Source organism: Triturus cristatus, chromosome 8, assembly GCF_964204655.1.
Source record: "Triturus cristatus chromosome 8, aTriCri1.1, whole genome shotgun sequence".
Classification (NCBI taxonomy): domain Eukaryota; kingdom Metazoa; phylum Chordata; class Amphibia; order Caudata; family Salamandridae; genus Triturus; species Triturus cristatus.
Window position 1 is genome coordinate 1,287,457,403 of NC_140591.1, and position 23,943 is coordinate 1,287,481,345.

The window sequence follows — 23,943 nt, forward strand, 5'->3', positions numbered from 1 at the left end:
CATCTATATCTTAGTGGAACTCAAGTCACGGAGTCCATTTTTATCGAGGGCGACGTCCGCAGTCTGCAGCAGCGGTCTAGGTTCCAGAGGTTCAAACTGAGACAAAGAAGGGCCAGCCCACTTTTCGGATGGAATTTGCCACAAAGCTCATAGGGACATATCATCAAGCCAGGCGATAAAATCATCGCCGCTTTAGCGTCAGAAAACTGCCGCTAAAACGGCGATAATGGGCTTGATAATATGCTCTATGGAATTCCAATTGAAGCCCATGTTAGACGTCCTTCACATCTAACATGGGCTTCAATTGGAATTCCATAGAGCATATTATCAAGCCCATTATCGCCATTTTAGCGGCAGTTTTCTGACGCTAAAGCGGCGATAATTTTATCGCCTGGCTTGATAATATGCCCCATAGTTTGATACAAATGGAGTTAGCAAAATAAACTTATCACATGGCGATCGCAGGTTTTATGAGGGATGCTGTTTGCTAGCGCACAGTAACTACGCATCTTTTAGGGAATAGCAAAAGTAATGAGGTGAAGAATCCTCATGCAGAGAGGGAGAGGACGAAGCCTGTCCCCCAAGGCACACCTTGCGGCATGAGTGCTGTCTAATGCATGACTCATATTCACAGACGAGTAAAGCCAAGCAAATGCAAATGGAAAGCTGCCCGGCACCTTACAAATAACACACTCCTCCAGACAAGCGCTAGAAGCAAAAGTCTACAAAGCAGCTCATAAAATGTAAATTAAAATGCGGCTGCGCTTGTAGCCAGCGCCGTGAAGGACACACGCTATGCAGTTGCTCAATTTGTCTAAAATGTACATAGGTTGTAATCATCTGCAAGACAAGCCCAGTAGTGAGTTTCCTCCCCGCTCATTTCTCAAAATGTGGTGGCAAACATTGCGAGCAGCCATTAGGCTCTGTAGTGATGGCTCCTGTAACAACTGCTCGCCCTAATCACAACACGAAGTAATGCTTTCAATGCCCTTCAAGAGCAGCATTGTGGGCTCGTGGGTGAAATGAGACCATTACTTTCTATTGAGAGGCTCCATCACGCCGAGCAACACAAATAAATGCTGGAAACATGCGGCGGGGCCTTCGATGACAACCTGTTCACAGCCTCTGCTACAGGAGCCATGTGATAGGGAAAATGAAATTGATTATTTATTAATCTTTTCCTTGCTTTTGACTTTATGGCTGCAGTCGGAGCAAGGTCAGAGGCAGCAGCGCCGCGTTTCCCACATTGCGCTTTTCCAATCTCTGCTCGGTTCCATCACTCTCTCTCCCACTTAGAAATAAATAGGTGATTAAGTGGCAGAGATTGCAGTGGTTATCCTTTTCATTGCCTCTCTGCAGACAACAGGCTCTGCCGATAGCTTGGAGCATTGTTTCTCTGATAAACACGGACCATTACGCACTTACGCACTTACCACCCCATCGGAATTAAGTGATCCACAGGAATACCGTGGAAAGTATGGGTTAAAATGAGGAATTACTGCTGAAATCATACCAAGAGTTACCAACTCTCCGGCAATTCCTATTCTCTTACAGAACACACAGGGCCCAATTTGGAATGAGCTCGATTTTCCCTAACCCCAGAGCTACCCATACCATCCCTATCAGTAACCGAGGGGACTGCAACAATTCCACCCATTGGCTGGGCCGCTCAAAGGGATTTAGACATTTGGCTGCAGTTCTTGACTTTTTATATCCCATTCACAGGTGGGTTATGGTGATGTGTGCAGATTTCAGACCAAGCAAATGCAGGGCTCGGTATTTACTGGGTATGTAATTTATACCCAGGTCTGATTTTCAGACCGTGATGGGATACAACGTTAAAAAAATAGCAGATGTGTTCTTTAGTTTCTGTGGTGTGCCAACCCTTTGCACAATTTACCTGCATAGTTTTGCAAGGTTTTACCCGTTGAAAATCGTGCTGGCAAAATCCCCAGGGATTCACAATTTGCTTCTTTTTTCCAAAATGGAATTTGTACAGAGACTGTTATTTGGTCCCTTGTATTTTCATATATATTTCTATAATACATACATGTATATGTCAATCATAACAGAAGCCTGTCCTTAATGAATAACTTATATATATCAGATATCCATGCATAAAGGAAAACCAATATTGAAATGCAAGTTTCATTTTAAGCTATTGTTTCCTCCATCTAAGCATCCTTCTCTGCACAACCTGAAAACGTGAACCCATGGGTGCACTTGCTGGCGCAGTCCATCAGAAAGCTGGGTATAGTCAATTTCAACCAATGAAGGCAGGTTAACTAACATATAAAACAAAGACGAGGTCCCATACCTTGGTTATGGATTTTTTTTTCTCTTATGCACCATATGAGTAGGGTGATATCTTAGTCTTTCTGTATGACAGTGAACTTCACAGGTTTTTAAGAGAATTCCGCTTGTTATTCAGGCAGTAATTATTGGAGCGATTTGATAAAGTTTTCATATTAGTTATTTTAGAAAATGACAAACAAACAAAAATTATTTGAAAATGAAGAACTACTTTGGAAATGTAAAACATGGTTCAATTCCATGAGCTATTGACTCATCTACATGTAAGTGAATGAAAATAGGTATGTGTGAAATTACCACCGTTCTGTGTTGGAACACATATTTCCTTCTGTGAACTTGTACAGTTTTTGCAGCACAATTATGAAGGATCTATACCATTTTGAACTGGCAAAGCCCCTGCTGAAATGCTCACAGCATTTGGGAATTCCAATGTAATTGCTTTGTCTTTGACAAGTGTGCACTTGAGGGTAGGGCTAGCTAGTGTGCATTATGGGGAGCTAATGGGATGGCCCTCAGTTTTGCATAGGCCTGGGAGCCTCTGGGAATGTTCTGGAAACACTCCCTTCTTCAAAACCAGGTCTACGCATTTTAACTCATGAATGGAAGCTGTTCATCTGGGTCTTCATCAGAGTCAGGTTTTTTGGTGTCTTTGCAATGTAAAGATTTATCTTGGTGTAAATCCTGAGTAATGGGATCAAACTTCAGCTCTCCGAATGTCCTCAGAAGTAAGCTTTTCCCAAGAAGGCAGCTGCAGAATACCAGCATTCTATTTACAATTGGCTGCTGTGCAAAACATGTGCATTGTTGTCAGGTATTTGTTGTACAGGGCTGGTAAATGCAATGTCTTCATAGAAACCTTTAGGGCTCCTAGAAACTATGGGTGCCTCGATATTTTCTTTGTCCATATCTCACTGGCACCTCAGCAAGTTTGCAGGGAAAACCTCACGTATCGCACTCCCTACACAAGATCTGTTTGCACGCTTCTTCTGTACACTGGTTGTTGAGGGAAGATTATGAGACCATGGGGTTTTTATAGGAAGAAATCCAGTTGTCATTGCATTGAATAGGTCACTCCTCTGAAAGTCCGCTCGTTGGTTAATTTTACAAATGTATTGCTGGATTTTGTCTGTTTGTTGTATATGCACATGTTCCATAATTTGGCCACAGGTAGCATCCTCACATATTAAGACAATTTTACTTTTGTAAATGATACACAGTGAATGTATGTGCTCAGATACAGAATAGGCAAGTATCATTTACACAGTTGAATATATTACACGTAGGCTGGTGCCGTATTTTGAAAATGGAAAAACACAAAGAAACTGACATAGATGACACATAAACACTGTGATAAAACCAATTTAATGAATGGAAGTTTTTTTAGTGCTCGTCGAAATGTTTTCTAGTAGTATTCATAAACTGTGCTGGATTGGGGAGAGTAAAACTGTACTTTACTTTAGGATCAATTTATGTTTCATGTTTCTCTCGAAATCTTACTTCCCTTCACTTATTTCCTCACATCGAGGTATCCAGATGGGTAGCTTCAATGTACACCTACCTTCTGCTGGTGACCCAAGGTGGAGATGCTATAAGTATGAATTCAACCAATACATGGAGCCAGCAGGAATGTAGAGGCTGAGCATGCAATCTGACAATATTCCCATATTCTAAAGGTCTCGTACTTAGCAGACGCCCTTCACATAAGGAGTTGCTTTATTTGTCACTTAGTCTGAGATTTGCATGGCACAACTACATTCGGACTGTAAGCAAATATGTTTATGTTTCTTTTTTATTTTTTTATTATTTTTTACAGAGTTTTATGTAGCGCGAACTTGACCCGAAGGTATCAGGTATCAAAGCGCTTTACATAGCACCAGTTGCGTTACATGAGGACACATTCATTTTTTGTTAGGCACAGTGAGATTAAGTGATTTGTCCAGAATGACAGGATGTTCAGCGTCATTGCCGAGATTCAAACCCAGTTTCCCAGTTTCGAGGTCGACCACCCTAACCATTAAGCCAACTTCTCTCTCCAGTCTTCTTTATTCATAACATATTTTTTAAAAGTACAGACAGGTGATTGGGACTCATGGTGACTTACCATTTGGTCATTCAGTTACACTTTCCAACAAGAGGCCAGCCACCCATTAGTAACTTTCTCTTTTAAAGAAGTCAAATCAAGTCAGCTGCTCGGACAGTAAAGTTACCCCACAGTTATGGGAAAAAGGGTTTTCAAATTGGCCTTCCTTCAACTAAAATCTGCATTTCATTTCGTGTGACAGGCCTACTGAAGGTGCGTGCCTTAAAATACTACCACGTTACACTAATCTTTAGTGGGAAAGCAAAGGTGATCAGAGCCCATATGCATGAACGGTCTCCTGCTCTCTGGTTGTTAGTTAGGCAGACTTATTTTCAGGGCTTGGGGACCCAAACACCACCGAGCTCTGTTGCCCCTATAGCGGCTGCACTACTCAGAGCAGTGCGTACCACGGCCACTGCAGCCCCCACGACGCAGGGGCCCCCAGGTGCAGTGAGCTCCCTCAGCACAAGTACTCTGACCTGAAAGATCCTGATTATATCCAGAGCAGGGGCCCCTCTATGTACCTTGCAAGGGGTCCACCTCAATTTTTGTTATGCCACACTGACCTAGAGCTGTACCCCTGCTTATCTTGGCGAAGTTTACTGGGTCAGCTGTTCTGCATTTGAAGGCTCAAAATCTACTGATCGCAAAAGCAAAGACCCAGCACGCCTGGCATTTCCAGCGCAAGAAAGATGTGAGTCTTTAATTAAAATATGTCCTTGCAGCTGATTCCTCCCAGGCATAAAAATAGATGAAATGTACCATTTTCAGCGTCATTTTCGACTGCAACATTGCTCCGTTGGCTGACACTGATTGCCTCTATTCAGATTTTAATCCACAAACGTCTGCACTCTGCATTTCGACAATCCAGTATGAGCTCCTTTAAGGCACTTGGGGGCATATTAACAACGAGGCGATACAAAATTATCGCCGCTTTTGCGTCTGTTTTCGGCCGAAAAGCGGCGATAATTTGATCGCATTATTTACAAGGATAACGCCCCTTTTGATGTAAAATTTATCGCTCTGGAGTAACGCGTTGTTAATAACGCGTTATCCAGGCGATAAATTACAGCGATAGGCAGCGATAAATATAAAAGCGCTAAGCGCGCTTTGCGATATTTATCGCCGTCTGTTGCTGATATGCCCCTTTGTGACCTTTTGGCAAGTGGTGAGCTCTAAAAATAGAGGCACTTTCAATAAGTTAAATTAAAAAAAATCCAGCCTTATTAAAATTGCAACCATATAGGCGACAGTATTAAAGCTTTTTTCCAACTAAACAGTCCTTTTAAGAGCCTTCTCTAGAAATGCCGTCGCCCTCCCACGGCAACAGTCTGAACTTATCTCTTCAAAAGCATTTATAGTAATTATTTCTCTGACTCCAGAGGAGGTGCACATTGCCATGCACAGGATCCATATCTCGAGCCCTGACGCACGATCCCTCCGTCGAAGAGGGACTTCAGTCCTTAGCTGTGCTGCCCAGCACCCTCTCTGGCGCCGCATCACATCTCTGCATGACCAACGTTTATTAGAAATGAGCAAGCTGTCACAAAATGTCAAGTTTACAAGCAATCCATGGGCTTAACCTTGTACCAAGGATGTATTAAATCTTCACTTTGTGAAATACAACTGGGAAGGGCTTTCGAAGCAATGCTCTCATAACGTCATTCGATATTTGCCACGACGCAGCTGGAAATATGGTTGTGTTTCATTTTATTTTCTGAATTAAATAGTAGTGTTCATACAGTGAAAAATAACCACAAGTAAAGACTACTCGGTCATTTCCGATTTACTAGCGAACCGACACGCGAGGCGTTTTTCCTTGACCCATTTCGTTTGACTTGTTCTTTTTATATTCCGTATTAACATGATTTACTGCGGTTGCGAACTTTATTGAGCTAACGAGCATATTCCAGAAGGCCTGCCTGCTACACATACCAAATTGACCTTGTCGCCCTCTTCTTTTACTCTCTAATAAAACTAGATTTACAAAAACGTCATAATGAACTTGACGAGTCGTTTATCCACTTTTTGCAAAGTAAGTTCTACGCCCACTTTAGTTAATTAATGTGGTGACTGATTTACAGGTAGGCCTATTATAGCTTACCACAAATGTGTTATAAGCGAAATATCCGTTCGGAAACATTGATGTAGTACTGCCTACTGGAGATCGGTTCTTGAATAGTTTGAATATTAAAAGAGGTCCTGAAATAGATCACCTTATCTTGAAACACTTTAATGTTATACGCTTTAACTTATTTATGTATGTATGCAACTTAAATCGTCTGACCTTAGCAAAAAGCAAAGTTCTCAATACAAGAGGCACATTCCTGCTCCTATTGTGAAACGCTCTGACACATTCGGGTAAAGTCCGCGCTGTATAAAAATGCATAAATAAATAAATAGATCTTGCATTACAGTCGATGGACTAAATCATTAAAGGGTGCTGGGGGGAGGCTCACATTTAGGGAGGGGCCTGGACTGGTTACTGTGTGACATACACCAATTTCACACAGTGCGACATGGTTCTCATTGTGTATATAAACTACCTTTTTCTGTATGTTCTCCAGCAGTGAAGGAAATCCTCATATCTATTGATTAATGCAGACAAAGGCTAGAGCGCATTTGAAACACACTCCTCAACACGAGTAATAACTACTATTAAAAATATTAATTTACTCATTGTCAAGTGGCTATTTTCATCAATGGTCCATGAGAAGTAAGGAAATTGTTTACTCTGGCATTGAAATCAATATTGAAGCATGTGTTTGAAGACATTGAACAAAAGCCTAACAGATGGTCCCACATTTGATCACTTTCAATCTGCTCTATATTGTTCATGTTCAGCATATTATATAATCGAGCCCTTTTCTACCACTGTAAATATGTATTATCTTTGGGTGATATGTTAGTCACAATGCCTGCTTAATGTCCAGTTCACACTGGAGTACCGTGTAATTGTTTTTACAAACATGATCTAACATTATATGGAGAATGAGCCAGGACAATGCAGACAGCAGCATGAGAAGCTATCACCAAATGATCTGGTCAACCAAACTGCTTCAGTGTTAGCACCAAACAAAAGCAAATACATTTTTGCCATTGTGAAGGATTTCACCTCACCAACGGTCACCTCCAAGTCGATTACCACCATGCAGGACCCCTGCAACAATCTCTCTCAAATGTTCAGCAACAAAATCACCACCATTTAGAGCAACTTCAACTTGCAACTGGTACCAATACTAACCGCATAGCCTGTCATCACTGCAGAAGAAACCACTGCCACCATGGATTGAGTCCATTCAGAGGCCCCATTGGACCTCTTCCTCCACCATGACTACTCCAGAGGACCGAAACGCATCAGCACCATGCTCACACTCATTCCGAAAGCCTCCACTTATTCTGCAACCTTCCCTTTGGAAACAAGCAACTGTTCCCCTATTGCTGAAGAAACCCTCAGCGGACCCTTCGTCAGTCACCAACTACAAACAGATCTCTCTGCTTCCATTCCTGGCCAAGGTCTTTGGGAAAACCATCAACAGATGCCTCTCCAAATACCTCAGTGATCACCAACTCCTCAACACCACTTAGACTGGTTTCACACTAAGCTATAGCAAGGAAACTGCACTCATTGAGTCCATGGATGGCATCCGCCTGACTCTGGATGAAGGGGAAACAGCCGCTTTCATCTCGAGGGCCTCTGCGCAGCATTTGACATGGTTTCCCCCCATCCTCATCTAAAGCTTTTACATCAGAATCCAAGAACATGCACTTCAATGGATCTGCTTCTACTTGACTGGAAGGACTCAGCCAGTCAGCCTCACTCACAACCTCATCTGCTGAGATCCACAAGGATCCTCCTTGACCCGACCCTCGTCAACGCATGCATGATCCATTTAACCAGCATCATCTCTCTCATGACATCAAAAACCTTGTATACGCCAACAACATGAAACTCATTCTTTCTCTCACAAAGAAGAAGCTCAATGCTTGGATCATGTTCAATGCCTGCATGAATGAAATCAACGACTGGATGAAGACAGACTGATGCTGAACACAAACAAGACCAAAATTGGGATCTTTAGGAAGAGAATTCACCATGGGACTCCACCTGGTGGCAAACAGAGCTAGGACCATCACCCACCCCCACCACCCACGACAAGAACCTCGGGATTGTCATCAACAGCATGAACCATGTTAGACCTGTCATCCTTAGATTGGTCTTTCCCCAGACCTTCTGCATTTTGCGTCCCATTTTTGCTGATTTCTTTTGTTGGCTGTAGCACTCTGAGCAACTTACCACTGATAACAAGTGCATGTTCTTCTCTCCTAAACACATTGACATTGGTGTATACCTGATTGCCATATTTGCTGTACTGACAACTCTCTTGTAAAGTGGTATGCCATATACCCAGGGCCTATACTTCAAATGCTAATAGTGGGATGCAGCACTGAATGTGCCACCCACAAAATTAGCCTTTCAAACCTGTCTCGGCCTGCCACTGCAGTGCCTGTGTGTGAAATCTACTGCCACTTCGACTTGGCATTTAAAACTACTTGCCAAGCCTTAAACTCCCCTTTGAATACATATAAGTTATATCTCAGGTAGGCCCTAAGTAACCCTAAGGGAAGGGTGCCATTTCAGTAAAAGGTAGGACATGTACTTTTATGTTTTGTATGTCTTGGTAGCGACAAACAGCCTATTTCATATTTTACTACTGTGAGGCTTAGCCCTCACATAGGCCAGCATTGGAAATTCCATAATACACTTTTTATGCCGTAATTCATGATCAGAGGGGTGTAGCTTTTTCATGTTTCATATTATTGGAATCTTGAACTGAACCTCTGTCAGAAGGACTGCTGTGCTGCTTAAAGGACTTAACTGGACTGTGTTTCTGGAAAGACTGCTTTTCTGCTTATTGCCCTGCTTCCTGCTCCTCCTTGACTCTGCTGAAGGAGAGCTGGACTCTGTCTTACCTCCAAGTGAAATCCATGGGCTTGCTGACTTGCCTCCTGCTTTCTGAAGTCTCTGGGACAAAAAAGACTTCCTGCAATTCTGCGGGTTCTGTTGGATCCTGGACTGCTTTTCTGGAAGGACTGCTTTTCTGCTTGTTGCCCTGCTTGCTGCTGCTTTCTGATTCTGCTGAAGGAGAGCTGGACTCTGTCTTCTCTCCAAGTGATCTCCACTGGTTTGCTGACTTGCCTCCTGATTTCTTAAGTCTCAGGGACACAAAAGACTTCCTGCAATTCTGCGGGTGCTGTTGGACTCTGCTTACTGTGAGTCCTACCCTTGCCTGATGTGCCCTCTCCGAGTGCGGGGCCTCAGAATTGGGTTCTGCAACTGTTTTGCTACAAAAACAATGAATTGTCACCTTTTGCGCAATCAGAACTGAAGCATTGCCTTTCAACACTGATGCAGAGACTGTTTTCCGACTGCAGTTCTACAGCCTACATGGCTCGATGACGAGGCTCTGCGTGGCTCGACAACGATGCATCACCTTCACCTCAGTGAAGCTCGACGATGACTCAGCAACCCGACTGTGTGGAAAAGATTGACGCATCAAGCTCTCAGCTCTCCAAGATCTCCAAGATACTTTCTCAGTGGGCCCTGCGTAGGTGCTGCAGCCAGCTTGCCCTCCATCGCGGCTGGCCTGAACTTTGGATTTGCACCAGTACCTTGTGCCCTCAAGTAACGTTTTGACTATGAGTGACTTTTAAGCACTGTTTTTGCATTTAATACTTACAATTTAATCTATTTACTTGTACTAATTGGGTTTTTGACAAGTTGATCTTATTTTGCTCAGATAAATATTCTCTATTTTTCTAAATCTGTGTTGAGTCCTTTTGTGGTGTATTTATTGTGTTAGTTTGAGTCTCTTACACATTACTTTAGACATTGCCTATTTAGATAAGCCTGGCTGCTCTGTGCCAAGCCACCCGAAGGTGAGCACAAGTTATCTTTTAGTGGGCATCTAGCTTACCCCGACTAGACTGGTGGTTTCTGCCTGGCCTGGGTGCACACCTCAGCCAACCAGGAATATAATGTCTAGCAAACACACATTACAACACAGTCACTGCCTCATGCTTCCATTCCCTTAGGATGCTGAAGAAGATGTTCAAATGGCTTCTAATCAGCACCCGGAAAACACTAATCCAACCCTCTTCACATAAAAGCTGGACTGCACATTAGCCTATATGCTGTGATCCTCAGAAAACTTACCAGAAGGTTGCAGATCATTCAACACTCAGCAGCCAGAATCACTCTCAACCTCCCACACCACACAAACATCACAACACACCACAGGTAGCGCCACTGGCTCTCCATAAACGAACAAGGGCAACTCAAACTCCTCACTCACACTTACAAGGAACTACATAACACTGTCCCAGAATATTACAACAATTACATCTGCTTTTACAAACATTCCAGACACCTCCACTCATCCGTACTCCTACCTGCACACATCCCAAGCTGACAGGAAATCAGATCCAGTGGTCAAACCTCCTACATCACTAGTAAAGCATGGAACGACCAACCGATATACATAAGAGCCTCCTCTTCACCTCTTAAATTCCACAAACAGCTGAAGAACTGTTTTTAGAGAAGTGCACTAGGCCCTAGATTTGACTAGACTCCCACCTGCTCAGCGCCAGAATACCCTCCCAGGTGACAGTGTGCTCTACAAATCTGCATAGCATAACATAACATTAAACGGTGGTTGTAGTTTCCAATTCTAACTCACAAACATTACAGTTACATTGCCCATTGAAACAGAGGACGTTTCAAATTTCTGATTAGAGTAACCATTAGATGTTGGTGGCCCCGTTTTATTTAGAAAGTTGATGGATTGTACTACCACCAGCGTATTCCACATTGCAACTGGTTTAAAAATTAGTTGTTCCAAAGAAATCTTCTTAGGGTTATTTATCTCAAATGCTAAAACAAACTTTCATTCATTCCATTTTTAAACCACAGATAATTGCCAAGAAGTGGATTCAGAGTGTACAGTACAAATAGCAATCGTTTCCCCATGCTGAAATTGTGTAGCGTGCCAATTAGACAACCTGCAGTACATGAACGGTCCAGGAGAACATTTGCTGAACAAAGAGGATCCAAGCAGAAGTTAATGTCCAGAAGGCGAACAGTCCAAAGAACCAGGTAAGAAGAGAATGTCAGCCTTTGTTGTCTGACTAGTGTGGCATAGGAAACACCTAGAGCCTGATTACGATTTTTGGCGGTGCAGGACGGGTCAGCCCTGCCGCTGCACCGCCAAAGCTGTGGTCAGCCCGCCCACCATATTAGGAGTTTCCTCCTATCTGCCCAGCTTTGTTTCTGATGTTCCCATGGCGGTGCCCTGAAAATGGGTACAACAATGGGATTGTCAAAAACAGTTGCTGCACAGCATGGACTGTAAAGTCCATGCCATGCAGGAACTGGTGTGCATTCACACAGGGGGCACATGGTGTGCCCCTCTGTGTGCATCCAGAGGATGCAGAGGCACAAGGGGGTCCTGTGATGGTCCTCAAGGCTCTGCCCATTCTATTAAATACTTACAGGCCCCACAGGACTCCTATAAAGCTGTAGTTAGAAGATGAGCCCAGAAACCTCCTATGTGTTCCATGGCCAAAAGTAGACCGAAAAATTGGCTTTGCCTTAACAGGAACAATACTGAAATCCAGCACCTGTGTACGGTGAATCACCTATTCTTCCCCTTATCTTAGGCAAATCATCTAGACAGACTTTGCACCCTGGTGGATAAGGTTTGTAATCTGAGTTTGTTTTTCAATTGAAAATCTCTTTCAATTCATTATCCAAATTGGCATGTCATCTCTTTGGCTGGTGTCAAGGTACCTGCCTCTCTTACATTGCTCAAAGAGAATCATCATTATCCCCAGTCTGGTGTTTGTTTTTCATTAACTAATGCAATAAGCACTACATTGACAACATCTATCATGAAACTCCAGAGTCAAAAATGATGCAACTCGCCTACTGTGTGGCCTAAATTGTCAGGACCACATCTCTCCCGACTTAAACCCTCCATCGCTTTCCAGCAGGGCAAAGAGCATCCTTCAAAACACTGTCCAGTTCATAAGACACTGCATAGCAGTACACTTGACTACCTTGCAAAACTGTTCCTTCTCTATAAACAAGCCATATGGCTCAGATTTCAAAGTGTACTGGCGATCTGACCATTCACATATAGAAACTTCTGTGGTCAATCCTTCCACTTTCAGGGTTTCTCCCTCTGAAACTGTCTGCCATATAATAAAAAACTGGAGTATAATTACATAAAAAGCAGATCAAATTTCAAAGCTCATCTTTTTACCCTGGTGTTTTGATGATCTTTATTGCACCTGATACACACTTGGGCCTTGATTAGAAGTCTGGCAGTCTGGGGCGCGTCAGTGGCAGTCTCCTGACAACCCTATTACAATAAGAGTGGTCAGACTGCCACTGCCCCGCCACAGCCATCAGGAAACCGCTGTGCTCTGGCGATGTTGCGTATGTCAGGAGGCAGTAATATGCTTGGCAGGACTGCCGCGGTCCTGCCAAGCATATTACAAGTTTTCTCTCCGTCACGGTTCTCATGGTGGTGGAACCACACTTTATTCTCAACACCGGCTCTAATGCCAGTCTACCACATGGTTGCACTGTTTATAAAATTTTGAGATGAACAGACAGTGTTTAATAACTCAGTATTCACTCAAAACGAACAATATCTGCCAACAATGTTATTCTTATAGCTTTGGGTAGCCTGGTATAGTCAGAATTGTTCCACTTGTAGGAGAGAGATAGTCATTGGTTATGCTGGCGCTGTCATTGGCAACTCTGGCAGGTGCAATGGGTGAATCAAGCTGCAGGGGACTCCCAAAAAGGGCCCTGGCACTTAATTTTTACAAATTAAGCTCTGCAGAAAGGTGTTGGTCTTTCATGTGCTATGCCACTTCCTGTCACCCTAAAAGGGAGCCGATTCCCCAAGCTACATGAGAGAATAGTGACAACTGTACACCCGTCGGGAATGCTGGGCAATATAGAACTCTTCTCTGCTAACATTGATTCGTAATATGAGTCCAGCCCCAAATGAAAGGAAGTCCTTAGTGCTTGGTGTAGATGAGAGATGTATTTTGCAGTTGTGAAGGTGCTTAACTCTGATTGAGTGGCAAGTGCAAACTGTGGGTGTCTTGACAGAAATGTGTCTGAAGTTGATAAATGGTGACTAATTTGAAACAATAACATTGTCTCGGGTTCTTTGCAGAGATACGAATATTTGTGATAGCAAGCATCTTATGCAAACTTTACATTCATGCAAGGTCAGCTCAATCATTCATCGATACAAGGTTACAAAAGTGGCATGTGTCATATTTTAAAGAGTATTCCAGGGACGCATCAGTGTTTTTTCCCTCTAGATGTATTGCCAGATCCCAATTCTGAAGGTTTACATATGTGTGTATCACCTCTGAGTCCTGAACATTCATTATGGCTTCCGGTACTAAAGATTTACTGGTGTTGAGTGGGCAATTTTTCCTCAAAGGCCAACCATCCCATTGATTTTCTCCGCAGCAGAGATGTGGGGGTGCATTTTCAATGATCCCTGATTCACCTCTTTCCCTTAAGGCTATTTTTGCTCGATCCCAAGAGACAAAGATGATGAAGTTCAGATTTCAAGTTGCTCTCCATTAGTCTTAACGTTTAAATATAGAGCCATGTGGTCATAAGAGCACAGGAAGGTAATTCCACACGCATTTAAATGTGGTTTTACTTCACATACAGTAGGCAGAACGTCACTTCATGAATCCAGATTTTACTAATCACAGAAATCCTTTATTTTTGTAGTTTAAACAGTAGTACACCAAACACCAATACTAAGTTAAAATATAAAAAACTTTGACAAGGACACAGCTGTTAAAGGAAGTAATTAACACCTTTTCTTTCTAGTTTGAGTGTTTGTTCACATGATCTCTCTTCTGTATTTCATCTTAGACGATTCATTAAAACTCAGGAGCATATGTACATGCCCCTATCGCCACTGGAACGTCACATTTTGTGACGTTCCCATGGCGATAGGGGCCTTGTGTTATGTACAAGGCAGCGTTAAGCCACTTAATGTGGCTTAACGCTGCCTTGTACATAAACCACCCTTTCACGCTACGGTTAGCGTGAAAGGCGAGTGTAGTGGGTGTTGTGGTGGGTGTTCCACCGCAACACCCATTGTATTTGATGCTGCCCCCTATGTACAAGGCTGGCGTACATAGGAGGCAGCGCCAAAATTAAGGCCAGGAAAATCTTGGTCTTAAGTTGGTGAAACGAGGAGAAATGCTTCATTTCTCCCGTTTTTGCTTTTTCCATGTGTGCTGCCTTGCGCAGCACACATGCGCAGTGGGTCACATTACAGGCCAAATGTATTAAGTTTTCATGCAGTGCATCTTTGGTTGTTGGACTCTGTTGTGAGAAATGGAGGAAGCAGAAAAGCGCCATATCTACTAAGATTTAGTGTGGTTTCTCTCTCCTCATATGCGGGAGCACTTAAGGCTGCCTTGCACCACACAAACACCCTGGTGTTACATTAAGCATTGGTTTGATACTGAAAGGGGACCCTTCAAGTACAAAATGCCATTGTTTGACACATTTTGTGCTGTACAAGCAAAAGTGAAAACATAGAAGAACGATGTTCACAATTTTTACATCTTTCTAGAGGATGCGTAAATTATTGGTTCAAACCCTGTCTCATAATGTTAGTTGAAAGAGCTTTGCATCAAAACCCATGGGTGGTTGCATGGGAACTCCCATGGAACATCACCCTTTATGCAAGGAAGTGCAAAATAGTAGGTACTGCTACTTTGCACTATTATGGTAGCTTTCCGAGACAAATGAGGAATATCATTTGCACTGGGTTTGCATCACTTTTGTGATGCAAATCCAACGCATAGGGTCAGAAAATTTCCCACTACCTGTTTTACTTGAAATTCACTAGTGGCAAAGCAATTTTGCAGGAGCATCTGCAGAGGCCTAACAGTGCAAAATGTTAAGTTTCTATAGGTGCAAAAATCGTTTCTGAGCTGATCAGTGAGTGAAATGTGGGCGCACAACTCCCTCTCAACATTGCAAAATTGTTCAGTCTCCAAGGTAGTGTATACAACCCTGTCCAAGAACTGCTATGTTAAAATAACAATTTAAAATAAAAAAATAGTGACCATTATAAAGACACCAATCCAGAGTAATGCCGCCTTTATTTGAAACTGTCTGTCTTACCTAACAATTCTACAACAATTTATCTCTCTGAACAATTTGATCCTTGTTGGGTTGTTTTTGGATGAAACAGCATGAACTGATACATTTCTAGATGCTGTATGTTTGACAGATGAACTGATCATTAAACGTGACATTTGACTCTGTACATGGAAAGAGCGCCATTGAAAATGAATCATGGACTTGTATGCTGCACATTGGAATTCATTACATTTCTAAACCCGGTAGGATTCAATTACGTAGATCATGTTTAATTAGTAATGTGAATATATACTCTTCTGGGGATGGCGGATTTTTGAGCGCACTATGAGGCTTTTGTTAAGATTTTCTCTTGCTTTATTGATGGATATTTCCACGTGCCTCTCTCACCTGCAGTACTTAGACTGAAAAATTAAAATGGAAATTGCTTGCCGAAAGAGGTTTCCAATGAGTGACACTATTTCAGCTCTGCTTTTACTGCATACTCCTGTTGCCAGCCTAAACTCAAAATACATAATGCACAGCACATTCTGACACCAGCATGAGCATTATACACCATACTGTCAGCTCATACGCCCTATCTCTCTCCCATTTTTTATTACAAATGCAAATTATTTATTACTAACATGCTGCCAGAAAATCACTTTCGCTGCTACCCAGATCGCTGTCAGGAAAATATGCCTTTAGGTATTCATTCAATTTGCCATCATACGGTGAACATGCGGAGACACCTGTCCAACATCTGCGGTAGACATTTTTCCAGCTATCAAGACACAATTCGATGCTGACTGCAGTGCCTAGCAGAAAATAAACACAATGTATGTGTAGAATAATGTGCTTACACACACACACACATATATATATATATATATATATATATATATATATATATATATATATATATATATATATATATATATATATATATATTACTGAAAAAAACAAAGGTTACTGGGACGTTATTGCTAGGTTCAGATTTCACTCATGCAAAACCAGTGAAATTCGGCAGTTGTACTTCCCTGAGCTAACTATACCTTACCACCCTGCAATGCACTGCTTATGCCCTCACATATTACAGCACTCCTGATATGGTCAGTAATATCACTGATGACATCAGTGATGACATCTTCCTAAGATCCACTCACACCCCCATACATCCTCTTGTATGCCCACTCACACACAACCACTCATATACCCAATCACAGACCCATATCAGTACTACTACACATACTCACTCATAAATAGAGAAACTCACAAACCCACTCACTCAGTTGAACAGCCACTCACACAAACATTTACTAACCCATACAACCACTAATACAACCACCTGTGCAGCCACTCACATATCCATACACTCACCCATACAACCAGTCATTCACACACCCACTCACTCACCCATACATCCTCTTAACACAGCCACTCACACACCAACTCACTTTCTGAAAGCGGAGCAGCATTTGCTATGGCTTGGTAAAGCTCCTGCCAATCCATAGAAAACAGCTATGTCCCGGAGGTGGGCCCCCCAGGACACAGCATAATCCGGCCCCGGGGGTGGTGGTTCCCAGGGGTATCAATTGCTCCAGGAGGGGGGTGGGCTCCTTTATTAATTTTTCTCCGGGAGATGGTGGGTCTTGGGGCTGCAGAGGGTACGCATGCCCCTCCTGCATTTTTTTCAAATTACAGCTCCAGGAAGAGGGCCGCCCCTGGGGATGCAGGAGGATCAATACACCCCCCATGAATTGATTTAGCATAAAGGCCAGGGAAGGTTGGGGTTCCCAGGGCTGGGGGGTCCACCCCAATTTATAAAGAAATACGTCCAGGGGAGGTGGTGGTCCCCAGGGTAGCAGGGTAGGCCATATACACCCCCGCAATAATGTTTAAAGAAGCCCCGGGGAGATGGTGGCCCTAGGGTCATAATAAGCTCCAGAAGGGGGAGGCCTGTGCACCGCCCTACTTTTTTGCACAATACCGCCTGGACCTGGCCTATCTCTGGGCTAATAATTATTGAAACGCAGGAGCCCACATTTCTTTTTTTCTTAAAAAGAATTTGCAGTTTCAGCACTACTCCTGCCAAGATTTAAAAAACAAAATGCTTTTTTGCCCCCCAAGAGGCCTAGGGAGCCAGGGTGTTTGTACCCTGCCCCCTTTTCTTTTTAAAAAATGTTTTTTTCTGTGGCTTGGTTCAACCGAGTTAGAAGATGGCTGCTGATACTTCCTGGATTGAAATCTTGGCAGCCAATCAGATCTTAGCACAAGAACGGGAGGGGTCGCGAATCTAGATATACAACTGGAAATGTCTTTACATTTCTTCGCAACTTCTGGAGGGATTTACAGCAGTTAACAAAAAGGGTGCTTTCTGGACCAACAGCTATCTTCCTGCCAAATTTGCTATAATTCGTATTGCAGTTTGGGCTATATCCATGTGTAAAGTTTGCTATGGAAATTAACATGGAGAAAAACCATTTGGTTCACCCCCTTTTTCTCAATCCCCACTTAACAGATCAAGACAGCAGCTGAAGTGAGTGGCAAACTAGTTTAGAAAATTCTGTGAAGATTCATCAAATTGGCAAAACAAAAATGCTCTTACTATGGAAACTAGGTCATAATATATAACTACCTAGTCATGACTGCCTGTAGGTGATATATACATTTATATATATATATATATATATATATATATATATATATATATATATATATATATATATATATATATTCTTCTCCAAGGTCAACGTTTACATCCTAAACAATTTATTTATGTTTGCAATGGTTCTTGCCACTTAACATGGTGTTCCAGAAGTCACTCTCACTAGGTTTAAGCATCCAAGATGCTGCACTTGGTGTGAATATGTCACCTCTGTGTACTACAGGATACTACGTGACAATATGTAGAGATTTACCTGCTATGCATGGAGATATGTACATCTTGTGTACTTCACAGAATGTAAAGAGAGGGCTGTAAGTCTCCAATATTTCACAGATATTTATTAGTCTTGGACTGAATTGGGGCCCCAAAAGTGATAGGGGCCCCTTAAGGGGGAGGGGCCTTTACCTCAGGGGATGAAGGGGCCTGCTTTACTCTCCAGGTTGGTCATTGTTGAGGGGAAAGATGTGTGGTGACTTCAACTCTTAGTGTTCATGCGTTCATTCATCTCACAGTTTTTCTCATGCTTAGTAGTGGAAATATGATGCTATAGAATCTGGGAGGGAGGGGTATATATATATATATATATATATATATATATATATATATATATATATATATATATATTCACTGAAAAAACCATAGGTTTCACACACGTTATAGTTACGAATTAGCATTTAAAAAACCTTGCAAATTCACTTAAAAAACCATAGGTTTCACACATGTTATAGTTAGCTGGACATTTCACTCATAAAAAAACAATGAAATTCCCCCGTTATAGTTACTGCAGGCAACTATAACTCACGCGATCGCAATCCTCTGCTGATGACGTCAGATATTACATCACTGTATTTAGACACTTATTTACCCATGTCTTCTTCCATTAATCTTTAGCTATACATATATTACAAATATTTATTTTTCAGAAAGACAAATATGTCATCAGTGATGTAATATCTGACGTTCATCAGCAGAGGATTGCGGTCGCGTGAGTTATAGTTGCCTGCAGTAACTATAACGGGGGAATTTCATTGGTTTTTTATGAGTGAAATATCCACCTAACTATAACATGTGTGAAACCTATGGTTTTTTAAGTGAATTTGCAAGGTTTTTTAAATGCTAATTCGTAACTATAACGTGTGTGAAACCTATGGTTTTTTCAGTGAATTTGTACGGTTTTTTAAATGCTAATTTATTTATGTATTATTATTTTTTTATATATTTATTTTACAATAAACTACGTATTTTTTTTTTCACCGTGCGCGCATGGTGCGTGCACCCCCGCGATTTAAAAAAAAAAAATATTATTATTTTTTTGGGGGGTTTTCACCGTGCGCGCACCCCCGCGATTTAAAAAAAAATACTTTTTCTGCCTTCGGGGTCCTTCAGGGACCCCCTGACAAAGGCTAGGGGGTCAGGAACTCTCTACCCTGCCCCCTTTTCACGTTCGCCACCTTCCTTTTTCACTCTCGCACTGAAAACAAACAAAATGGCGGCCGACACTTCCTGATTTCGACCGATTCGAACGTTGACTAACATGTAACCACCAATCAGAATTACGCTCGCGCACGTTAGGGTGCTCGCACGGTGCGCGCGTATAGATATTGATATGCTTTTAAATGCTATTTTCTCAGGAAATACTGAACAGATTTACACCAGACCTGCAAAAGGCACTTCCTTGACCTTATGGCTACCTCTCTGCCAAATTTCAAGTAATTCTGTTCAACCGTTCGGGCTGTAGCTGTGTCTAAAGGTCCTATGGAAAAATGCATGGGGAAACGCGTTTTGGGACCCCCCTTTTTTCTCGGCCCCCGCTTGACGAATCACCCCGAGACTTTCAGGGTAGGAGCTGAACGGAGCGCCCCATTAGTTTTGAAAATTTCGCGAGGATTCGTCAACCGGCGCCAAAGTTATTCAAAATAGAATTTTGAGATTTCCTAACTATAACTATGTACTGGCGACCGCCAGTAGATAATATAAAGGTTGCAGGAATACTGGGGTTATGGCAGGCAGGATTGGATTGGGATCAAAAATAGGCCTGGGCACCCTAAAAAAAAGTGCCCCACATTTGTGGATTGCACCTTCTCAAAAAACACTTCTTCAGTGTTTTACGTATTATGAAAAGAAGGGGGAGAGGTTCTCTGAAAAAGGCATGTTTTCTTAACTTCACTGAAATAAAAAAGAAGTGCAAATATTGCTAGACTCTTTGTGCAGGGATTAGTTCACAATGGTGAACCACACCTGAATATAAGTGAGGTCATTTCTGCTCAGGGCCCTGCCCCTGCTCAATCTGCAAACATTAATGGACCAGCCCAGCGAGAGACTGGAAGTGACACCTCTGCCCTGTTGGTAAAAGGGAGCTAATAGAGGCCCATCTGCCTACAGAAAGGCATCTCAGACCCACACTGAGATGCTGGCGGGCCTGCCTACAGAAAGGCAGCTCAGACCCACACAGGGAGGCTGGCGGGCCTGCCTACAGAAAGGCAGCTCAGACCCACACAGGGATGCTGGTGGCATCTGAACAGCATAGACACAGCCCAAATTGGCCACCATGCTCGCAAAAAAAGCAGCCCACACTTGCAACTCAGATACTGGCCTATCAACCTTTGCCCAAGTGCCCACCTTACCAATCTGACCCTGGCAGCAGAAAGAGCTGCTGCTGTTGCTCGGATGTCTTGCCACACTGGGGTTGTTCATTCCTTGTAATATAAACAATCTAAGTAAAAGAATAGGCAATCAGCAGAAAAAAACAACCCAAATGTAGCTGGAAAGAAACACAAAGCTTTTTTACTCAAGTTATGTAAATTCATGGTCCAACAAACCAGCCGCCACACCCTCGCCAAAATGAATATGTCATGACTCTGTTACCTAGGAAACCTTGTTTTCATAATTTTCTGCTCAGGTGGTTTGTTGACAAAGAAATGGAAAGCCTAAGAGTTTGCCATTTGTGCGGTAATAGATGCAGCGAGTGAATACAGCAGCACCGCATTAAAAGTGTATAAACAGTTGTTTTCAAGCATGAAATAGTCTCTGCTGATGCTCTGCAAAGAAACTGATATCACAATGGAGGTGTATCAAAAAGCAATGCTTGCAGAAAATATTCAGATTTCAACAGAAATAGCCTTAAATAAAGCTTACCTCGCCCAACTCAGCTATTAAATGCATACAATGACACACGTTTGGGAAGTACAGTTAGGCACCCACTCCTAGCTGCGGTGACATGGGGGCTTGCCACTAAGGATATTATGTTTTTTTCTCCCTATTCATCTGTGGTGTATCTATTTCTTTAACCCTTTTTCCCTTGTTTGTCAGGTTTGTAACTGAATATGATGAATAGACATCTTAGAAAGGCTACCAGTGTGCATTTTGCTGTCTGGCCAAAAATCTAAGCCGCAAGCCTCAAGAGTTGGCAAGACTTGCTGATCTAGGATGGATTTCATAGTGACCAAGGACAAAGACGGAGGGGGATGGGCACTATAAGAGGCTCTCATCATACCAATAACACTGAGAATATATAAGGCTATGATCCAAGGTGATGAAAGAGGAGCAATCCCAAACCTCGGATGTATCTGTGTAGCTGACTCTATGCTAATATTGCTTGAATAAAGAAAATACAGAACTGTAGGGCAATCCTGCCCCAACTGGCGCATTCGGGTCACTGTGCGACATACACAAAAAAGAAATGCGTCATGGATCAACCCAGCTCAATAACAAATTTATAATCTAACACTTCACCTGGGCATCTGCATCCTGAAAGAGTGTATAAAAGAATGATTTGGTGCAAAGTGAGTTTCCATCCTCTTTTAACCTCGTTCGGTTTTCAAATCAAGAAAAGTAGGGCGTATTAGAAATCTTCTGTGGGTTGAGGCCTCTGAGTAGGCATCAGACGAATGTTCTCTGCAGAGACAGCATTCCTTTCCCCCTTGTCCCAGAAGACATGCCCTCCTTCTGCCAGGGCAAAGACATGTGTAGGTCAGCAGTATTAGCACAGTGTGACCTGTGCAGCTTCCTAGGGTTAGTGTGTGCTGTAATGAAAAGCCCCCTTTTATGTATTTACACACTACACCGCTATTAAATTGATAAATGCAGCCAATGCCATATTTATATCCTAAATGTAAGTTTTGGCAATCAGGGGACCCGTTTGCCGCCCTACCATGTGTGTTATTTCTTATTATTTGGAAGGAACTGTTGCCCACCTCAGATGGTTTGTTTCCAAATATATATGTAATCAACAGGAGCTAGCCTGAATGGGCATAGGGATAGTGGGTTAGTACAGAGGAAAGAAATATTGTTTCTTATGAAAGGCCTCACCCACCTACCTAGTAGTGGAGCCCGATGATGAAGCATGCCACCAACTAGGGTGAGGGCTTTCATAAGAAATAATATGTCTTTCCTCTCTACAAACACACTATCCCTATGCCTGTTCAGGCTAGTTCCTGTTGATTACATATACATTTTAGGGGAATGTTGTTCCTCCCTCTCTCCTTGATACCTAATAATTGTTTCCAAATATGCCAATAATTAACTATATTCATACACAATAGAGAGTTAACATTAAACAAAGTTATGGGTAAGGTCACTGACGCATGTACAACAAGAACAGACAAACAGAAAGATCCTTCCATTGATTCTTTGAATCTTTATACAAAATCTTCTTTTAAGAATACAGTTTTGCGCACAACGGAAGGACCTCTATGTTCATCTGTTCTTGTTGTGCATACATCGTATTGACCTTACTCATGTCTTTGTGTAATGTTGCCTCTCTATTGTGTATGAATATACCTAAATGTAAGTTTCCTCAAATACTCATATCTGTCATCAGATTTTAGTTACCTATCGTAATTGTTCTGGCTTTTGAGATGTGATCTAATTCAACCTTTGTAGCTTTTGTGATGTTACTAATCTAACCTGTAGTGGCTGGTGTCAGGGAAATGTGGTTGGGCATTGCGGGGGACAGCATAGGAGGCTGTAACAAACAAAACAATAAAAAGAAAAACTTACCTGCTGCTCTTCTGCTCTGCTCAGCAGTCTTCTGCTCCTCAGAATGGGCAAAGGCTGAAGCTCCCAGCCTTCCCTACAGACAATCTAAATGCTGCTCTCATACCCATGAGAGCTGTGTTGGGATTGAGCAGAGCTGTCTTGTTTTGCGCTCCATTGAGAGCTGGGAGCCTGTGCCTACTGGTCTCTCCACCCAGTAACACAGCTGAGTTGGAGAGATGTCAGTGTGCATGATGGTTTGGCCGTCCTAAGCAGCAGTGCCCACCATTCCGCCTCTCTCTGCTGCAGTGCTGTGGCCCCACCCCCCAAGCCCCAGCCACAGTATGAAAAATAAAATGATCTGCATTTAGATCATTTTATTTTTCGTTTGCCTCTGCGGGCAGTGGGGCGACGCTCCTCCGCCATGGCGGAGGAGCCGCTGAATCTAACTCGAGTGGCCTAATGAGAGGCACATTTGTGACTGATGCCTGTTCTCACATTTTCACACTACTGACTCGCCGGAATACTTTCACCTCAAATCTCTTGATGGTTTTGCTAAACATCATATGTTGCCACCAGTTTCAATTAGAACACCCACAAAAACAAAGGGCAGGTGAAATGGATGAGTCCCCTGCAATGATTTTTAGAATAAAGCCCTGGGGGGTCCGAGAGAACACTCCATTTCAAAAGAAATAAGCCTAGGGG

At 42.6% G+C, this 23,943-nt stretch overlaps 1 protein-coding gene and 1 long non-coding RNA gene across 4 annotated transcripts in view; one reads left to right on the forward strand and one right to left on the reverse strand.

The window, feature by feature from the left end:
- The window catches only part of CADM2 (cell adhesion molecule 2), a 1,670,972-nt gene that overhangs the window by 810,596 nt on the left and 836,433 nt on the right, over positions 1 to 23,943 (reverse strand). The window lies entirely within an intron of this gene.
- The window catches only part of LOC146805725 (uncharacterized), a 202,449-nt gene that overhangs the window by 79,704 nt on the left and 98,802 nt on the right, over positions 1 to 23,943 (forward strand). The window contains exon 2 of the long non-coding RNA XR_014967891.1: positions 11,367 to 11,549. This is a non-coding gene — a long non-coding RNA (uncharacterized LOC146805725). The remainder of the gene's footprint in view (positions 1 to 11,366; positions 11,550 to 23,943) is intronic.